Source organism: Cornus florida, unplaced genomic scaffold (genome assembly GCF_030987335.1).
Source record: "Cornus florida cultivar Cherokee Brave unplaced genomic scaffold, ASM3098733v1 CherokeeBrave_3.0.0_Hap2_Chr10, whole genome shotgun sequence".
Taxonomy (NCBI): Eukaryota; Viridiplantae; Streptophyta; class Magnoliopsida; order Cornales; family Cornaceae; genus Cornus; species Cornus florida.
Window position 1 is genome coordinate 23,630,057 of NW_026775580.1, and position 21,738 is coordinate 23,651,794.

A 21,738-nucleotide genomic window follows, 5' to 3' on the forward strand; every position below is an offset into this window, starting at 1 on the left:
ATGTTCCAAGCTTCCTTACCTTCTCAAATTGCTCGTGCCTTGAAATTTTCTAGGAAATAGTTTCGAAAAGCCAAAAATTTGATTTTTCTGAAATGGTCTTCAGTTGTGTTCCGCAATTTTAGACTGGCTTCTTAGACCTTCTCAGCCCTAATTTTCATTCCTGAAAATTTTCATCGCTTCCTAGCAATTTCATCGGATCTTGGGAATACTTCTCATGTGCATATTCTCTTATTTTTAATGCACAAGTTGGAAATTTTCTCAAAAAATTATCCATGCATTAGAGAAAAGTTGCCAAGTTTAAAAATTTTCTAAATTCATCCAAGCATTGGCGCACAATTGCAAAGTTTGAAGAATTTTCAAAAATTAATCCATGCATTGGATTGACATTGCAAGTTTTAAAAAATTTTCTACATTCATCCATGCATTCATGTTGGCTGAAAAATTCATTTCCATGTTGCTCACATTGCACATTCCATTGCAATGAATTCATTTTCGAGCCTATTGATCCAATTTCGAGCAATCTACCTTCCCTGTCGAGTGCTCGTTGCTGCCTCCAATCTTGCATGCACCACTGTCCTAATTTCGAGCATTCAAGATCCAAGTTAGAGTGCTCGCAGCTGCACACCAATTTCAGCACATCATTCGCAACTACTGCCTCCATTTCGAGCCCTTGAATCCCAATTTTGAGTGCTCGAACCTCCTCCATATCTTGCCAATCTCTCTGCCCCAAGCTCGAGCACTCTAGCTCCCATTTGGAGTGCTCGAGCCTAGCCAACATGCCCACCATGCAACAAACCAAGCAACCTTCTAACCATCAACCAACCTCTTCACCCTATCCTCTCCACCAACCTCCAACCAACCCACAACCCCTTCACCTCACCACCTCTCCCATTCTCGGCAACCCAACACACCACCCAACTCCAACCTCACCACTGAACACTTCTCTCTCTCGGCATCCCTCCACACACCAACCTCCAACCCAGCAACCATCATCCTCAACCCATCTCTTCCTCATCCCTCACGGCAACCCCTCCACCAACCTCTAACGCAGTAACCATCTTCCCTTCCCACTCTCGGTCACATTCAAAACCAACCAACCTCACCCCTCAACCGTACAACCTCTTTCTCACCCAAGCCAACAACCACCACAATCAACCACCATCACCACACCCATCTCGTCAAATCCAAGCAAACCACCCCTCCACCTGCAAACCCACACCTAAATGTCCACCATGCAATCAACCAAACCAACCTCTCTCTATCTCTCGGCAACTCACAAAACCAAACCATCCTAACCCAAGCAAACTCACTCCATGCACCAACCCTCCTTAGCTCTCGGCATCTCTCCCCTCTCTCTGCACACTCACCACCTTGCATGCAACTCACCCCCATTCACCCACTCTCGGCACCAACCTAGGCTACCACCCCCATGCAACACAAACCCACCAACCACCTCAAAACCAACAACCCAATCTCACAACCAACTTACCTCTCGGCACCACCCCTCTCAGCCACCCCATGCATGCCCCTCTTACCCCTCTCAAACCAACCATGCCAACCACTTAACCAACCCAACTCATCAACCCAACAACCATGCCAACACCATGCAAACCAACACCATCACCCAACAGCCGAGCCCTCTGCTTGTTTTTCGAGCACACGTCGCGCCTAGCTCGAGTGCTCGAACCACTTCAAGTCCCACTCCTCATCCTCTCGGCTCCAACCAAACAACCTCACCTCCTGTAACCATGCACACCATACCTCCTCTCGGCAACCATGCACACCATGCACCATGTCAACCACTTAACCAACCCATCTCCTCAACCTCCAACCCACCTCACCATGCCACCCACCAACTCCACACACCCCCACCATCTTAGCTTTACCCATTCCCACCCCTTCACCCAACCATCACCTTCTCTCTTTCTCTTCTCAACCCATACCCTACATGCCCACAAACCCACCAACACCATCACCTCTCGGCATCTCTCTCTCACTTCATGCCATGCAAACCATGCATCAAAAAAAAAAAAAAAAGAATACAAACCACCCTCTTCCTCTAACCCCCTCGGCACCAAACCACCCTCATGCATGCTTCAAAAAAAAAAAAAAAAATGAAAAGAAAAAGAGAAGAAGAAGAAATTGTATAGATCTCTATCTTACATTAACATTCATGTTTGTATTCTTATTTATGTTTTGATTTTTCTTAAAAGACCTGTGCTTTTACCTGTATACATTAGTTGTGTTTGGATAGGTCTTCATATCCAAGTTTGGGGGACGCCGTTGCGCACTCACATGGCTGAACATCTACGTTGTCGTCACTCTACTTGGTATTATTGTTCTTTTACCCTCTTTGCGCTTATTTTGATTTACTTGTCTTCTCACATTGCGGACAATGTGACATTCAAGTTTGGGGGTGCATTTATGCATTTTTACATTTTTGCTAAGCAATGATAATGGAATTTGAAACCTGTTGGAGATGAAAGCATATGTTTAAAACTTTGTGTATAGAAGCAGCTGATATTTTTGAAAATAAAGAAAATTTGAGTTGAAATGATCATGTAGATTCAAATTAGTCTGTATAAATGCCTCAATTAAATTCTCGCTGGATTTGACACTCTTTTAAGCTTTACAATGCACAGATGCACATTGAAAACTTAACTGTGAGGCATGCAACTTGATTGACCTTGACCTTGGCCTAGTTAATCTGATTTGATGAACCTAATGGATTAATACTTTTGGCATGAATCTAATAAAAAAAAAAAAAAAAAAAAAAAAAAAAAAAAAAAAAAACTGAGAAAGAAAGAAAATAATGATCAGTTGACGTTCGTAGCCTTTCCAACTCGAGTTATTAAGCCCTAGGAGTGTCTCTACACTTAGCACCCTAAAACCGTCTGGTTTGGGAGTTGTTGGCCTAACGCTTGCTATAGGGGTTGGTTAGAAAGCTTAAAGGACTTAAACATTGCACGGTCATTCAAAAAATAAACTGGTAATAAACATGGTTCGTTGGAGTTCGTAGCCTTTCCAACTTGAGCTATTAAGCCCTATGGAGTGTCTCTACACTTAACACCCTAAAGCCATCTGGTTTGGGAGTTGTTGGCCTAACGCTTGCTACATAGGTTGGTTAGAAAGCTTAAGGGACTTCAGCATTGCACAACCATTTTATGTTTTGCTTATGAGTTACAATAAATTGTCAACAAGCAACAAAAGTTGTCTTGTAAATAAAATCATGCCTTAGGGACCTCATTTAAAGGGGAATTCAATGATTCGAAAACTTGTGCTTGGAAATTGGAAAAGAAAGTAAAAGCCGCATGTTGAGAATCCAATTCACTTTCACTGAAGCTAGAGTTGATTTCCATTCAAGAGATGATAATTGAGTTATTTATATAGTCTATGATGTTGATACATGCATGTTAAAATGTATTTTGTATCAATGTTTCATATATGCAAGGTAGTCTTCCCAATGACCCCATCTCCAGCTCTTTTTCTGTTTCAAGTTATTTTTGAGCTATGTATATATCTCATTTTACCATGGATGATATTTTTGTAGTAGCATGCCCATGGTTGTCTTTTCATTAAGTTTTTCATCGTAGTTTTGCTAAGGGACTAGCAAAATGTAAGTTTGGGGGTGTGATAAGCGCCGAATATTGCATATTCAAGCGCCTTTAATTGCATTAGTTAAGTCCATTGTTCGTTTAATTATGTAGATTACTTTCATTTGTATGTTTTTGTGCATTTTTAGGTTCAATTGCAATAAAGGAGCAAGAAGGGTGTTTTGTAGAGTTTTTGAATATCAAGGTGCCAATTTTGAAATTCTGGCAGCAGTGAAGCCCGAACTTTGTTCACCATTTTGACCTACCAAACTCGAGAACTGGACTTCCCTCATAACATGAAAGATTTAGAGCTCTGAATCAGCTTTCCAAATCTTCAAGCAGTTTGTCATTCGTAGTTTGGAGCAGAGAGTTATGATCTTCTTATTAGAGGTGCACAGAACTGCCTGGCAGCAATGAAAGTCTGCCTTGTTCTTCAATTTCGACCAACCAGACTTGAGAATTGGATCTCCACCAAAACATAAAGTTTTTAGAGCTCTGAATTAGCTTTCCAAATCTTTAAACGGTTTGTCATTCGGAGTTCAGAGTACAAAGTTCTAGCCATTTTACCAAAGTAGGTCCAGACAAAGCAAAGCAAGCATGGAGCAATCTGCTCCAATTTCGAGTGCTCGAGGCCTTGCTTCGAGTGCTCGAAATTCAGGCAGAATTGCCTTTGGGAATTCTCAGTTTGGTAGCCACTTGTGCATTGGTTTCCTCATTTCTACTTCTTTATGAGGTGGTTGGGGATGTTTTTGGAAGGGAGAGAGAGGCCTTACCTATACAAAAGAAGAGAAGGGAGGCCACACATAATTAATCTCACTTTTGGATCAGATTTTTGGGGAGAGAAGAGAGAAAGAAGGAAGTGTTCTTCAAGCAAAAAGAGGGGAGCACGAAAATGGAGTTGGAGGCCTTGCTTCTTCCTTCATCTAGAGCTACCATGGGTAACTAACTCTTCCTCTAGGGAGGTGATGAAGTCCCTCCCTTGTAAGCATGTCCTAGGGTAGTCTATTTTGGGGGATTGCAATGTATATTTCTATGGTCTTTTTCATAACTAAGAGCCTTTCATTTGTTGTAATAAATATTTATATATGTATAGTTGATTTCTTCAAGTTCATTATCTTGATTGTTAGGTGATGTCTTGTATGAATCTTATTGCTTGAGTTTTTATGGTGAGAATGGGAACAAGGTTATGAAATGGTTTCATGGCATGTCGATAGGTGACTTTGATAGACCATTGCTTAGGAAATCCTTTGATGGTGTATGCTTAATCTCTAGCTCCATGTGCTTCATCATTTTGTCAAGAACTTGATAGTCTTTCATTTAAGTAAATGTGTATAAGCTACACCTTAGTTAGGTAGTCTAAGCATGTTTACCCTTTTGATAGATTATACTTGTTTGAGACTTAATGTACTTCTTGATCAATTACATGGCAACCATGTGTTGTTATGTAATTCTTGACCATTATATGTTATTTTTCCCCTTAATTAGTTCTAATCTAGTATGTGTATAGGGATGGAGACGGATTCATCTCCCTAGTCTTCTCTACTTGCATTTCACCTCTTTACATTCCTTGCAATCTACTAGTTTATGCATCTTTACATTTCTAGTTTAGTGACAAACAAACAAACCCTTATTATCCCTTATCATTCTAAGAATGATTCTAGACATTTAGGTTGCCTTAGACTAGCGCAGTCCCAGTGGTTCGACTTACCCGACCAATAGCCCTATTTTACAATGATTCGTGCTATTGCGAAGGTTGATGTATGATTGACCAACCGATCACTGTGATCGATCGAACTGCTGTAACAAGATGAACAGTCATAGATCTGTGACGTGGACAACACAGGGGCACTCGAGTAAGCTCGTAGGCCCCTCCACACCTTAACACATAAAAAATAGTCACTTAATTCAACACGTGACCCCCGAAATTAAAATCGGAACAAAATATATACATACATATATATATATATACACACACATGTTTCATAGCTTCAAAAATGGCAACAAGTAAACATGGAAGGGCATAGATCTAATATGGCAACATCTAAAACATGTGGGATCCTCGAAAACAAAAGAGAAAAGCTAGAAACTTACCAAACTGAGAAGAGAGAAGTGGACCAAGAAAGAGATGAGATGAGATCGAACTTGGAAGCTTTGGAAGGTCGCCGAAAATGGGAGAGATGATGAACAGTGGTAGGAAAAAAGTGGGTTTGGATCGATGTTGAAAGCGATCCAAATGACCCTTGGGTTATATTTTTAAAAATAATCTCCGATCTGTCCAATCGATTAGAAAGATAATTAGATCGATCGATCTAGCTACGATCGATCAGGAAGGAACTCGGATCGATCGATCCTCAAAATGACAAGATATTTTTGAAAAATTTTGAATTTTTGAAAATTAAAAATATTTTTAGATTTTTGGGAATAAAATAATAATAAATAAAATAAAATAAAATAAAATAGAATAAAACAGAATAAAAATGAAAATAAAAATAAAAATAAAAATATTTTTGGATTTTTGGGAAAATAAAATAAAATAAAAATCTTTTTTTTTTTTCTTTTTTTTAAAAAAAAAAAATGAAATTGAAATTTGAAATTAAAAAAGAAGTCAAAGTTAAAGATTTGGAGCACAGATCGATCGAACATAGATCGATCGAATTGATCGATCCAAAAGGTGAAAACCAGCAAACATGTTCGAACGATACATAGAAAGTTGAATTTTCATGGGTTCAAAAAATTTTCGAAGTATGGACTGAAGATCGATCCAAGGGGGAACTAGATCAATATTGGAATTTTCAGATCGATCGGAAATAAAGTTCACACGATACATAGAGAGTTGAAATATGCAGGAAATTGTTGCACAATGGAACAGAGAGATGATTAAATGCAGGGATGGTTGTTCGATCAATCGAACCTTTTTTAAGATCGATCGAAAAGGCAATGAATGCCTAATTTCAGAATAAAAGTGCATGCATTCTCAATCAAGGTTCCTAACAATGTGTATGGACCCAGAATATATCTAGACGACGCAAGAAATGAAAGGTAAAATAAAAAAGAGGGAGGAATAGGGTTGTAAACCCTACGAAGCACTAGTGTTTAACGTCTTTAGCAAGACTTTGGGCTCTTTTAGCTCAGATTAAAGATCATATTGTGCATCCCCTCCTTGGCAGGGTGAAAAACACTTTGAATCCCACTCAACAAATTGTTCCCTAGAGAACTCGTTGGATTTGACTCAAAGAAGATTGGCGGTCCTTTGTCAATGCAATTCTTGGGCTTCCATGCCCTTTCAGCACTAGCTTTCAAAGCAACATTTTTAGAAATCCTTTTTGAAGGCAAACTATTTAAAATTCCATCTTCAAGCAAAGACTCAACTTTTTCAAAGTTATTTTCAAGACACTTTTCTACAACACATACCTCTTCATGTTTGTCCATTGAATTCGGGGTTGGATTAAAAATGTTCAACTTCACTTTCATAAGGCCAAATGAGATTTTCATTATCCCTGTCCTACAATTGATATTGGCATTAGCAGTTGCCAAGAAGGGATGACCAAGGATAATCGGAATTTGGCTCTTGGGATTCGGAACCGGTTCCGTATCAATGGCAACAAAATCGACCGAAAGAAGAATTTATCAATCTTAATTAAGACATCCTCAAAGCGCCGAATATTGCATATTCAAGTGCCCTTAGTTGCATTAGTTAAGTCCATTTTTTGATTATTTTATATAGATTATCTTCATTTGCATGTTTTTATATATTTTCAGGTTGGTTCCCCAAAGAGAGTTAAAAAAGATGCTTTAACGAGTTCTTAAAGAATCAAAGCACGCCGTTGCTAGGGACCTTCATTTTGGCCAAGATTGATGATCCATGGGACTCATGACGCTGTATGCAAAAATTTCTAGGAAGAATTGCTGCATCTTCAGGCCGGGCCAAATCATTTCAGGTTGCAAGTAGCAAATTGGTGCAAGGCTGTAACAGCGCGGGCGCCGGTTCATTTTCCATCAGACTTTGGTTTCCAATTCGGACCCCCTGTATGTGTGAATTTAGTCTTTAGTAAAACATAAAATATGAAGGGCTATGAGTTAGCTTTCCATAGACATAAAGTTTGCCTTATTTAGAGTTCAGAGTAAAGAGTTATGTCATTTTTACCAAAGGTGCTCAGAACAGCCTGGCAGCAGTGAAGTTCAACTTTGCTCTTCATTTTAGAACCACCAAACTTGAGAACTGGACTTCTATTAAAACATGGCGTACTTATAGCTCTGAATTAGCTTTCCAAATCTTTAAACGGTTTGTCATTTTGAGTTTGGAGCAGAAAGTTATGGCTGTTTTACCAAAGTAGTGCAAAGCTGATCAAGTGGAAGAGTGTAAGCTGATGAAACTTCAAGCGCTCGAAGGGCTTACTTCGAGCGCTCGAAATTTGGGCAGAATGCTCTCCAGGAACCATCACTTCAGCCCACTTGCACCTTGATTCCCTCATTTCTGATTTCTATCTTTATGGGTTGGTTGGAGATGTCTTTTGGTCGGGAGTTGAGCCTCATTTGGTGGGGTTTTGGTAGGATAATGTCTACAAGAAGGTGAGGGAAACCATATAAGATAGATCATATCTCATCTTGGCAAGATTTTTAGAGGGAAAAAGAGGAGGAGAAGATAGAGTTCTTGTGGCCAAGAATAGGGAGCTCGAAAATGGAGGGATCTTCCAAGCTTCGTCCTTCTTCTAGGGCTTCCATGGGTAACTAATTCTTCTTCTAGGGAGGTGATGAAGCTCCTCCCTTGTAAGCATGATCTAGTATAGCTCTATTTTGGGGATTACAATGTATATTCTATGGTCTTTTTATAACCAAGAGCACTTCATTTGTTGTAATGAATGTTGATATATGTATGGATGATTTCTTTAAATTGATTATCTTGTTTTAGATGATGTCTTATAGTAATCATTTTGCTTGAGTTTTCATGGTGAGAATGAAGACAAGGTTATGAAATGGTTTAATGGCATGTTGATAAGTACTTTGATAGATCATTGCTTAGGTGATGCCTTTGATGGTTTATGCTTATTTCTTACCTTCATGTGCTTCATCATTTTATCTAGGGCTTGATAATCTTTCATTCAAGTAAATGTGGTTAAGCTACACCTTAGTTAGGTAGTCTAAACATGTTCACCTTTGATGGATCATGCTTGCTTGAGATTTAATGTGCATCTTATTGATCATATGGCAATTATGTGTTGCTACATATTTCTTAACCATCATATATTGTTTTTCCCCCAATTTAGCTCTAATCTAGCATGTGTATAGGGATGGAGGCGGATTCACTTCCCTAGTCCTCTTTACTTGTATTTCATCTCCTTTAAATTCTTGCAAGCTTTTATTTTATGCATCTTAATTTCATAGCTTAAGTGACAACCAACAAATCCTCTATGAACACCCCGTATCATTCTAAAAAGACTCTAGACACTTAGGTTGCCATAGATTAGTGCAGTCCCAGTGGTTCGACTTACCCGACCAATAGCCCTATTTTACAATGATTCGTGCTATTGCGAAGGTTGATTTATTAGAGATCGAATTCTCAACCGATCAATTTTTGGCACCGTTGCCAGGGACTTGCACATGGTTTAGCAACTGAAGTTCTAGTGTTAATTTTAGTGTGATTGTTAATATTGTGATTTGTGAATATTTCTTGTGCGGTTTTGACCATCTTTGTGTTTTCAAGTGTTTGTGAGATTCTAGGGACTCAAGGCTCGCCTGATGCACACTAGCAAATCTGTAAGTCTAGAGGATTTCAGGTAAGCCTCTTGACCTTCTAGTTTCGAATTTGTAATATATCATGCATGGGTTGAATTTCGTGATAGTTAAATTGTGAGCCCTTGTCGAGGCTATTTTATTGTATATTTTCAATTGCAAGCATCGGTCCTTGTCGTAGCCAATTTTATTTCTGTCTTGATAATTGAGGAGAAAGGGAACATCGTATGTGGAGTTGTGGAAGATGAATTGTTGTGATGATTGTGTTGCGAATTGTTAATGTTTGGCCGTAAATCACTTTCCCTACCCACAATTGACTCGTCAATTGATATAAATTCACTTGAAAGAACTCTTAGACAAAACCTTAGGGAATCCTCTCATATAAGAGAACTTGAAACTGAATTTAACACAATGACAAATAATGAACAAAATCTGGGGAATCAAGGGGTTAATAATGAGAGGGCCGAAATTCCAAATGTAGAGCTAATAACTCTCAGAGACCATTTCATCCCTACCACCTATGCTTCACCCTCATGCATAGTGACAATATGAGATCAAATCAAGTACCATTCAAATGCTTCCATCTTTCCATGGCTTTGATAATGAAGATCCATACAAACATCTTGATGAGTTCCTTGAGATTTGTTCAACCATAAGGTTGCGCGGTTCCCCTGAAAATGCACTCCATTTGCATTTTTTCCCATTTTCTTTAAAAGATAGGGCAAAGTATTGGTTGAACTCACTCGCTCCAAATTCCATCACTTCTTGGGCTCAATTATAGCAAGAATTCCTTAAGAAGAATTATCCGGTGAGTAAAACAAACCAAATGAGGCGTTCCATTCTTAGCTTTTCTCAAACGGATGGAGAACAACTCCACGCGACTTAGGAAAAGCTACAAGATCTTTTTAGAAAATGTCCGCATCATTTGATTCCAAAATGGCAATTAGTGCAAGCTTTCTATGCTGGCCTGACCGAACCCCATAGATTCATGGTTGACTCTTCGTGTGGTGGGATGTTCATGTCCAAGAATGCAGATGAGGCTTGGACCCTACTAGAGAATTTAAGCGAAAATTCACTTCAACATAATTCTCGTAGGGCTCCGACCTCAACCAATGCAAAGAACACCAACCCTTGTCAACCAAAATCAATAAGGGAATAATCATCTCAAATGGATGTCATAGCTCATAAATTCTATCAATTGATGGCACCACATCTCTCTCCTTCATTATCTCAAAATTCGGCAAGTTCGGTATGCTCATCATGTACTAGTTCATTCCATCTCACGGAGGATTGCCCCACACCGGAGCAATTTTTCAATCCAAATCAAGAGCAAGCTAATGCCATGTTTTCAAGATCCGGGAATAATTCATATTCCAATACCTACAATCCAGGTTGGAGAGATCATCCAAATTTTTCGTGGAGGCAACAAGCCCCACAAAATCCCCAATTCCAACACCAAGGGCATCAAAATCAACCCTTTTCTCAATATCAAGGTAGACCATTTCAAGCCTCTTCAAGTTACCAACCTCCGTACAATCCAAATGTCTCCAATCAACCTCCGGTGTACCCAATTAATGAAATTGTGGCTGCAAACAAGTAAATGATGGAATCATTGAACAAGCAAATTATAGATTCCAATAAGAAACTCTTGACATCTTTGCAGCCTACTCTTCAAATGGTTCACTCTCATACTCAATCCATAGCTAAGCTTGAAAATTAAGTGGGCCAAATAGCTAACTCTGTGAACCAATTACTTCAAAAGGACAAAGGTAAGCTTCCCGCTCAACCATTTGAAAATCCTAGAGGGATGCATAAGATTGATGAAACCCCTCCATCAAGTGGGCCGAGTCATGAGCATGTTCAAGCAATCACCACCAGGAATGGTAGAGTGGTTGACAACAAGGTTGATGGAGACAAAAATGAAAAAGAACCTCCTTTCCAAAATCCAAATTCACGCACTTCCAATCAAATTCCAAGCTCTTCTCGTCCAAATACCATTCACGGAAATACCACACATGTTAACCCAAATGTGGAAACTACTTATGAGCCAAAAGCTCCGTTTCCTCAATGTCTTCAAGAGTCAACACATATTGGGAACATGAATTGTAAAATTCAAGACATGTGGGAAGTTTTTAAGCAAGTGAAGATCAACTTGCCCCTCTTGGATGCTATCAAGCAAATCCCTCCCTATGCAAAATTTCTCAAAGACTTGTGCACTCAAAAGCGCACTTCTAAAAATCATTTGCCAAAGAAAGTGAGGTTAACTGAAAATGTTAGTGCTATCATTCAGCATAGTACTCCTTCAAAGTATGAGGATCCGGGTGCCCCCGCAATCTCTTGTGTCATTGGTGACAACAAAATTGAGAGGGCCCTCCTTGACTTAGGAGCTAGTGTGAATTTAATTCCATACTCAGTTTACTTACAACTCGGTTTGGGAGATCTAAAGCCGATTTTCGTGGTTTTGTAACTTGCCGATAGATCGGTCAAGCATCCACGAGGCATTCTTGAGGATGTTATCATCAAAGTGGACAAATTCTACTTCCCGGTAGACTTTATGGTTCTTGACACGAAACCGGTCCATGATAAAAAAAAGCACATTCCCGTGATCCTTGGTAGGCCATTCTTAGCTACGGCTAATGCATCAATTAATTGTTGAACTGGGGTGATGGACACTGCTTTTGGAAACATGCAAGTCAAACTCCACATCTTTCATGCAACTCAACATCCTTCCAATGAGGATGATTGTTTCCTTGTTGATGTCATTAATGAAGTGGTCGAAGAATCTCTCCTCTTCATTCTATGCAAAGACCCCCTTGAAACTTGCATGTCTCATTTCAACTTCTCAAACTTTGACATTGATCAATCCATCTAAGAAGTTAATTCTCTGCTTGATGTTGATGCTATCATGGATATTCCCCCTTGGAAAATTCTAAAAGAGTCGCTTCCTCAGCTTTCCACTACTCCTCTGGTTCCATCTCTAAAACCTCCACCACAACCTGAGCTTAAGCCGCTCCCGGCCCATCTCAAGTATGTATTCCTTGGTTCAAATCAAACTCTCCCGGTCATCATTGCATCGAACCTTCTAAAGGACCAAGAAACTAACCTTTTAGCGGTGTTACAAGAGTACAAAGAAGCTATTGGTTGGACAGTGGCTGACTTGAAAAGAATTGACCCTTCCATTTGTATGCACCGCATTCATATAGAGGAGGACGCAAAGCCTACTAGAGAGGTTCAGCGCTGGTTAAATTCTAACATGAAGGAAGTGGTAATGAAGGAAGTGATAAAATTGCTAGATGCGGGAATCATTGACCCCATCTCTGATAGCACGTGGGTAAGCCCCACACAAGTTGTTCCCAAGAAATCCAGTCTCACCGTTGTTGAAAATTCAGCGGGTGAGCTCGTGCCACAATGAACCACCACCGGGTGGCGTGTGTGCATTGACTACCGGAAGCTCAATTCGTCAATTAGGAAAGATCATTTTCCACTCCTATTTATTGATCAAATCCTAGAAAGGCTAGCTGGCCAAAGCTACTATTATTTTCTTGACGGTTATTCTGGCTATAACCAAGTGGCAATCACCCCCCAAGATCAAGAGAAAACAAAATTCACATGTCCCTTTGGAACTTTTGCATATCGACGCATGTCTTTTGGGCTACGCAATGCTCCGGCAACATTTCAAAGGTGTATGATGTCCATATTTTCTGATATGGTTGAAAAATTCTTGGAAGTTTTCATGGACAATTTTTCCGTCTTTGGATCCTCCTTTGATTTTTGTCTCAAAAATTTATCTCTTGCGCTCCAAAGATGTAAGAAGACAAATCTAATTCTAAGCTGGGAGAAAAGTCATTTCATAATACAAGAAGGCATTGTTCTAGGACATGTCATCTCTAAACGGGGAATCGAGGTAGACAAGGCAAAAGTTGAGTTAATCTCTAATCTTCCTCCTCTGAATTCCGTCCGTCAAATCCGTTCTTTTCTTGGCCATACCGGATTCTATTGTCGCTTCGTCAAAGACTTTAGCAAAATCTGACGGCCCTTGTGTAATCTCTTAGCCAAGGATATTCCATTCAATTTTGATGAAACTTGCATGGAAGCTTTCATTAAACTTCACACTCTCCTCTCATCTGCCCCAATAATGAAACCACCTAATTGGTTTCTTCCTTTTGAGATCATCTGTGATGCATCCGACTATGCATTAGGCGCGGTTTTGGGCCAACGTGTGGACAAGCTCCCATACGTCATTTATTACGCTAGCCGAACTCTTTCTGATGCTCAATTAAATTACACCACTACTGAAAAAGAGTTGCTAGCTGTAGTTTATGCCTTGGATAAATTCCGCTCCTATCTTCTAGGTTCCAAGGTCATAGTTTTCTCAAATCATGCCGCCCTTCGGCACTTGTTAGCAAAGAAAGAGACCAAACCCCACTTGATTCGATGGATACTCTTACTTCAAGAGTTTGACATTGAAATCTGGGACAAAAAAGGGGCAAACAATGTTGTCGCCGATCATCTCTCTCGCTTACTCATTGAAAAATCTTCAGATTTCGCCGCCGTCCTGGATTCCTTCCCGGATGAGCAACTCTTCCAGATTTCTCATGCAAATCTTCCATGGTTTGCGGATATTGTCAACTACCTTGCGGTAGGTAAAATTCCAACTCATTGGTCCAAACAAGAGAAGGACCAGTTCTTCTCCCAAGTCGAGTATTTCTTTTGGGAAGATCCGGAACTTTTCAAGTATTGCCCAGACCAAATCATCCGGCGATGCATTCCTGAAACTGAGACCACAAGCATCCTTAATTTCTGTCATACTCTTGCTTTTGGAGGCCATTTCAGTGCCAAAAAGACCGCTCACAAAGTTCTTCAAAGCGGATTCTATTAGCCCTCTTTGTTTCGTGATGCATACAATTTCTGTAAATCATGTGAAAGATGCCAAAGGCTCGGATCCATGTCTCGAAGAGACATGATGCCCCTCACTCCCATCTTAATAATTGAAATTTTTTATGTGTGGGGAATCGACTTCATGGGACCATTTCCACCTCCTTATGGCTATGAGTACATCCTTGTAGCGGTGAATTATGTTTCCAAATGGGTGGAAGCTGCGGCTACCAGAACCAGTGATCATAAAGTTGTGATCGAGTTCATTCAATCTAACATCTTTAGTCATTTTGGTATGCCCCGAGCAATCATCAGCGATGGTGGATCACATTTCAGAAATCGTTATCTTAAATCCGTCCTTTCTAAGTATTCCGTCATTCATAAGGTTGCTACACCTTACCATCCTCAAACGAGTGGTCAAGTAGAGGTTTCTAACCGGGAGATTAAGCACATTTTGGAAAAAACAGTTCGACCGGACCGCAAAGATTGGTCGCTAAGACTAAACGATGCACTTTGGGCTTACCAGACGGCTTACAAGACACCCATTGGCATGTCGCCATATCGACTTGTCTTTGGCAAAGCGTGTCATCTCCCGGTAGAATTAGAGCATTGTGCTTTTTGGGCCATAAAAAGGCTCAATTTTGATCTCAAACAGGCCGGCTCTAATTGTGCTTTGTAATTAAATGAACTTGAGGAAATGCGTAATGATACGTATGAGAGTGCAAAAATCTATAAGGCAAAGACTAAAGCTTTTCATGACAAACACATTGTCAACAAGTCTTTTGCCCCGGGACAAAAGGTTTGGCTTTTTAATTCCCGCTTGAAACTCTTTCCCGGTAAACTCCAGTCAAGATGGGATGGTCCATACATCATCACTACTGTCTTTCCTCATGGAGCAATAGAACTCTAAGATCCTGCAAATGGATTGCTCTTCAAGGTTAATGGCCAACGGCTTAAGCCTTGCATTGACGGCATAGTCCCAACCCGAAAAATTGAGAAATTCCTCTTGACGGACCTAATTTACGAGGATTAATGCCTGCTCTAGCTTCGTCTAGCTATCGACTTTAAATTTAGCAAAGCAAGGGCAACAATTCTTTCTATTTCCAGGCTTCTCTACTTTTCAAATTGCTCGTGCCTTGAAATTTTCTGGAAAACTATTTAGAAAAGCTAAAAGGTTAATTTTTCTGGAAATCTTCTCAGTTGTATTCCACAATTTTTTACGGGCTTCTTAGACTATCTCAACTCTAATTTTCATTCCCGGATGTTTCCATCTCTTTCCAGCAATTTCATCGGATCTTTGGAATGCTATATATGTGTGTAACCTCTCATTTTTAATGCATTATTGGATCATGGTTCCCTAGATTCCATCCATGCATTGGAGTGATGTTGCAAAGTTTGCAAATTTTCCCCAAATTCCATCCATGCATTGAAGAGATGTTGTAAAATTTGCAATTTTAGTCATTTCACCCATGCTTTTGCTCACTGGTCCAATTTCGAGCACTCAAAGTCCAAGTTCGAGCACTTGAAGCTTTCATTCTTCTTTCAAACGGCTACTGCCTCAAGTTCGAGCGCTCGAAGACATCACTTCAAGCGCTCGAAAGTCTATCCATGCCCACTGTCCAAACTTCGAGCGCTCGAAGAGTCACTTTCGAGCGCTCGAAACCTACTACCCAAAGTTTGAGCGCTCGAAGAGCTTATTTCAAGCGCTTGAACTCTCCCACTCCTTTTAAATCTCGACGCTTCCTCTTCCTTTGGTTCATCTCACTTCTCCAACTCCTCCACTTCGTCCACCACACCCCAATGATCTCCCACCTCTTCTTTCCCACCATAACTTCCCTAACCTTTCCACTCCCCCACTCATGCATTCACCCACTATAAATACCCATCTCCCCCATCCTCCCTCCTCACTCCATCCATCCTTCTCCCCATCTTCCTCTCAAGGTATGTGCACTTCTTCTTTTCATTTCATTTTCGTTTCTTTCATTTTAAGGAGTGTGGGAATGCAAATTATGGAGGTTGGGTGGGATTGTTGATGTTACTTTAATATTGAGAGTATTTTGTTAACAAAATTTTTGGGTTTGATCTTCCATAACTCTCACTTTCACCTTCTCTTTCTCATGGTGCACGCCAGGTGCTCGGTGAAATTCCCTATCCATGTCCGCCTCTCCAAATGTCTCGTGCCGGCCCTTCTCGTCGTCCTAGACCCTCTGAGGATGTCCCCGTTGTTGCTCATGAGCAGTCCCGAGCCCCTTGGCTCAACAAAAAGCTCAATTATGAGCTTCTCTTCCCACTCACGGGTGTCTTTGACACTCTTCCACCCACTTCATGGGCTGCCGCGGAATTAGTCAACCGGTGCTTTCAGCACATTTGCCAACCCGTTGCAAAGGTCACCTACCCCCGTGTGGTGCGACTCTTCTACCAGAATCTCAATTGCCCTGAAAAGCCACCTGTCTCTCTCACCACATCCATTGATGGCGTCCCTTTTTACTTCACTCTTACTGACATGGTGGCGGTCTCCGGCTGTCCTCTGGAATGCCCCGATGACATTGTCAATCGTGAGAATCTTTAGATCATTTCTAGCATAAATCACATCATCCATGCTATTTAAATAATATGGAAGTAAGTTATACAAAACAACAAGATATAGGTTCTCAAACCTTCAACTCGAAATCTAAAACATGAAAACAACTAGAGTGGATCATGCCACCTAACGTCTATGTTCCAAATGAATCCATAGGATCATTCCTAAGCTACATTAGAATAATAAATCACAAGTCATAATATCGATGCAATTTAACCAACTTTGCAACTTCCAATACAACGCATAAGCATGATTTCTCAAAGTTAACATCTTGAAACTTATATTGGGAAATCAACTAAGGAACAATAAGTTACGATATCATCTAGTTATCAACTTGAAATGAAATGCGAAATCAACTAAAGTAGATACTTAGACGTCACGCCGGATCAAACCGACACCATAGTTACTTTAGCCTATGGTAAACCTCCCTAAGTGCGCACTAGACTGTAGAGGGATAATCCCCCGTACTAGAACCATGTCCTAGCTGTAGTCAAACAACGACATCCCCAAGTTTCCAAAATCAACAAGTTATGCAACAACGTATTTATCAATATATATATACAAGATAATCAACTATCTACCATGCACAACTGAATTTGGAAACACATATAACACATGATCTAAATCCACAACTACTAAGGTATGACAGATGTCGAATCTTCAGTGTGCGACTCGTTACACGCTATAACAATATATCTTAACATTGAAATCATAAACTCATGAATCTAATACAAGTCCAAAATCATGATTTCAACATATAACCAACGTCAAATACTTGATTTAATCCTTATTACAAAAGAAACTGAAATTAATTAAATAAACTAATCAATTTCTTGGTTTCAATTCTCAACCAAATGATCCATAATTAATACATGTTATACAATATAACTTGATTGTTACATATATCAATTCAAAAACTGAATTAGGCCATTGGAACAATAAACATGGAATCTAATTAAATCATGATAATCAAATCCCTAAATTCTAAAACTATATCAAATGGTCCCAAGTTAATATATGCTAGTATACAAGTCCTAGTCAATTCAAATATCAAGTTTAAAACTCAATTAAGCTAATGGAACCTTTAAACCGATTTTAATTAATTCTTTTAATTAAAATCTCTAGATTTTAAAATTTATCCAAATGCTCTCTAATTAACATATGTTAGGGAACATGCCAAGGCCTATTATAATATCACATTACAAGCTTATTTCATGCAAGTTACATCTATGTAAATTAAACTTTCACCAAAGAAAAATATTAAATAAAAGTTGCATTTCTTACTCAAATAATCCCAATTTAATATATGTCAACAACCATACCAAAACTTAATTTTCTAGCATGCCACAATTTAATTCTAAGTTATACATTATCATGAGAATTAAATCTTAACCATAGAAATTAATTAAATTAAATTCTAGAACTTAAACCAAAGCATGCATACAAGTTGTATAAACTTCTAAAATCATCAATACAACATTAATATAAACTTAAGACACCCCTTACCTCAATTAGAGATGAAAATCTCAAAAGCCACCAAAATGAAACGGCTCCAAATCCGATGAAACTTCTAGGTTTTGTCGAGGACAACGTAGTGAACATTATACTCCAAAGAGGAACTACCAAAATCCTAACTTGACCTCAAACCCGAACTCAAAAATTGGCCAAAAACGAGTTCTAATAAGGGGGAAAGGTAAAACACAACGAGGCCTACGATAAACGTTAAGGCCGAAGAATTTCTACCAAGGAAATCGAGTGGAGGAGAAGAAGATAAGGTGGCAACCCAAGGAGCCCCCATGGCTGCCGGCCAAGGAGGGAGGAAGACGATAGAAAAAGTGACTTTTCAATTTAAGACATTCTATTTATAGGAAAACCCTAAAAGTGCACCGAAAGGGCCCCGCCGGGTCCGGAAAAGTGGAATTTGAGCAAACGCGCTCAAATGCAAAAAAATCCATGAACAAAAAAGAACTGAGATGAGAAAATATGAATAATGGAAGAAACGGCGTGGAAAACTGAGTCCCGAGTAGAGAGATATGCCCCGAACAAATTTGACGGCAACCGGGGCCAGAAACCCTGAAACTGGAGAAAAACGACGAGAAGGAAATTCTAAGAGTGCACGACTCAACGAAATGTGAAAATGAATCTAGTACAAGGATCCAGGCACAAAACGAGGCATTTTTGCAATAACTTTCATTAATTGCATAATGGCCCCTCCAAAAATTAAAAACTGCACTAATAACCCAGAATGAAAATATCTTCCAAAAATATTTTCTTAAAAACCCTAAAATAAAATATCTTTAAAAGATATTTATGAAAAATACCCCAAGAAAAGTAAAAGATTTTGAAAATTTATGCATCCATGCCCTTATGGACACCGGGAACAACCAGAGTACTTTACTGAAAAAGTAAAGATACATATTTCGTGGAAACCACTTAGAATGAAGATACGTGAAGTCAAAAACCAACTTCGAGCATGAAAAGTGAGGTTGTGCCAAAAAGTGACAAACGGGGAAAAGACAAAATAGGGAGAAGGACGAAAAGTGAATAGTGTTCAAAAAGTGAAAATATGAAAATGACTCGGTCCTTAAAGAAAGTTGTCAATCAAAGGGAAAGAGTCTCAAAAACCATTTATGAGCACTTGAGACTACACTAAGCGTCGAGAAACAGAACTCGGAAAAGAAAATTAAACAAAAAAAAAAAAATTATCCATAAAATTTGAGAAAAAGGAAAGGGAGGAAAATGACCTGGTCATTACAACAGTTGCGCTCGGATTGATTAAAGCAAGATCAATCTCAATCGAGTCCAGATCGATCCAACCTGGATCAATCTCATATTTTTATGATCGATCGAACATCATTGCTTTGCATGTACAATTCATATACCATCTTTTGTCTTTCATGCTATCTCATTTGTGCCCAATGCCTGTGTTTTCCACATTGGATGCATTCTACTCTGTCATATCTAGCATGTTTCACTTAGTCACTGTTTATACCTGGCTGTATTAAAACTTGCATAGATTCATGTCGATTATTCTGAGCTGTCTATCTTACTTGACATGCATGTTTCTATCTGTTGTGCGTTAATTCTTTATTTCATATTGTTATCATCTGTTACTAACTACACTTGTAAGTTTTCCTTCAGTTTTGCAAGCCATGGCTCAAGTTAAGATCATTGCCCGCCGGACATATGACCATAAGGTGAAGCAAAGAGTAGAGGAGCCTACTCCAACTTAGTCTTCATCGGCAGATACCCGATTAGAGTCTTCTGCTTCTACATCCTCATCTTCTTCATCGGCAGATGATGCCGAGCAGTCACAGTCCCCACTGCCTAGTCCACCACCAGAACTACCTGGCATGGCCCATGATAGGGTGGAGTGCAGATACCCGCGCCTTACAGTAGCGCATGAGTCTATCTTTGATAGTACATTCTTCTCCTGATCGATTCTGAATAGGGCAACATATGATGATATTTCTCGCTGCGGCATTTCAGCTATTTTGGCCCCGATGGCCAGCTCTGTTTACTCGCGGCTCGTCCGGTTATTCTACCAGAACTTCCGACCGGCCCCGAGTAACCTGGCCGAGTTGCGGACCACTATTGATGGCTATCTCATCCGTATCACAGTCGAGACATTGGCCACATCTTCTCGGTGCCCACATGTCTGCCCTTCCGACCTTGATTATCCTATCCTCAGGAGGCCATCTAACGTAGATATGGTCGTTGCTCTGACTGGCCCTTACAGTGATAGCGAGACATTTGCCACTCGGACTTATTTGCCCGACGATCTATGGTTCTTTGATTTGGTGTTATACCGAAATGTATTTATGTTAGGCCATAAGATTCAGCGGCGTTCAGATTTTTTGGCAGCTCTCTATGACTTCTATACAGGCCATTGGTTTTCTATTCCTACACTCTACTGGAGTGTCATTATGAGGCTTTACTCCAGCTACATCAGTAAGGCCAAGCCCAGGCAGAACACATTCCTCCCATTCGGGCATTTGATTACTCAGATCCTCCAGGACCAGCACTATCCTTTCCACTCGGAGAAGCGTCCAGAGACAGGGGCTTGCCACTACGGCAAGAAGGACTGGAATAAGAGCTATAATGCTCTTATTCGCAGCCTAGAGGATGAGGCCGCCTTAGCAGCTGAGGAGGCAGAGCTAGCAGAGATGAAGTAGTAACAGCAGCAGCAGATGATCTAGCAGACCCATCAGTGGCTGCGGATGACCATATGGATATTGACCTGGAGCTGGAGCCTCCAGCAGAGTCACCACATCACTCTCCGACAGGGTCATCAGTACATTCTTAGGAGCAGACTCAGGATATACCTTAGTTTCATGATCCAGTCATCCCTGACACTCCAGCTCAGACACCCAGCCTAAGAGAGCGTATCCAAACCTTGGAGGATGCGGTAGTCTCTCTCCGAGCAGATATATCCACTCTCCGTGCGGACATTCTGACTACGCTGCAGGGCATTTCCAGGGACATCCAGGGATCACGCCCCGCTCGCCCGACTTCCTCTGCTTGATCTCTACATTTCCTTATCATCTTTTTATATATCTGTGATACTTAACTGTTCTTTTGATACTGTTATTATATTTTTGCGGCCAGTCTGTTGGCCTAGACACTGTGTTATACCTTACACTGCATTTATTTTCTTTATCATATGCATAATATTTCAGGATGTCAGGATATTATATTAATATATTTATCTGTGATTGACTCCATTATTTGGTGCATCCTAGTGACTTCAGTGAGAGAATGCTACCTAAAATTTTTCAGGACCATCCTTATTCCTCTCTCCTTCATTCATTTATTATCCCATTTACACTTGCATGTCCACAATGCATTGTTATTATCCCCTTTGTTATCTAATCAGCTTTTATCCCAGTGCCATCTTTTCAGGACCACAGTCAATCCCAAGTTTAGGAGGGTTATACCATCCACTTTGGATACTTGTGT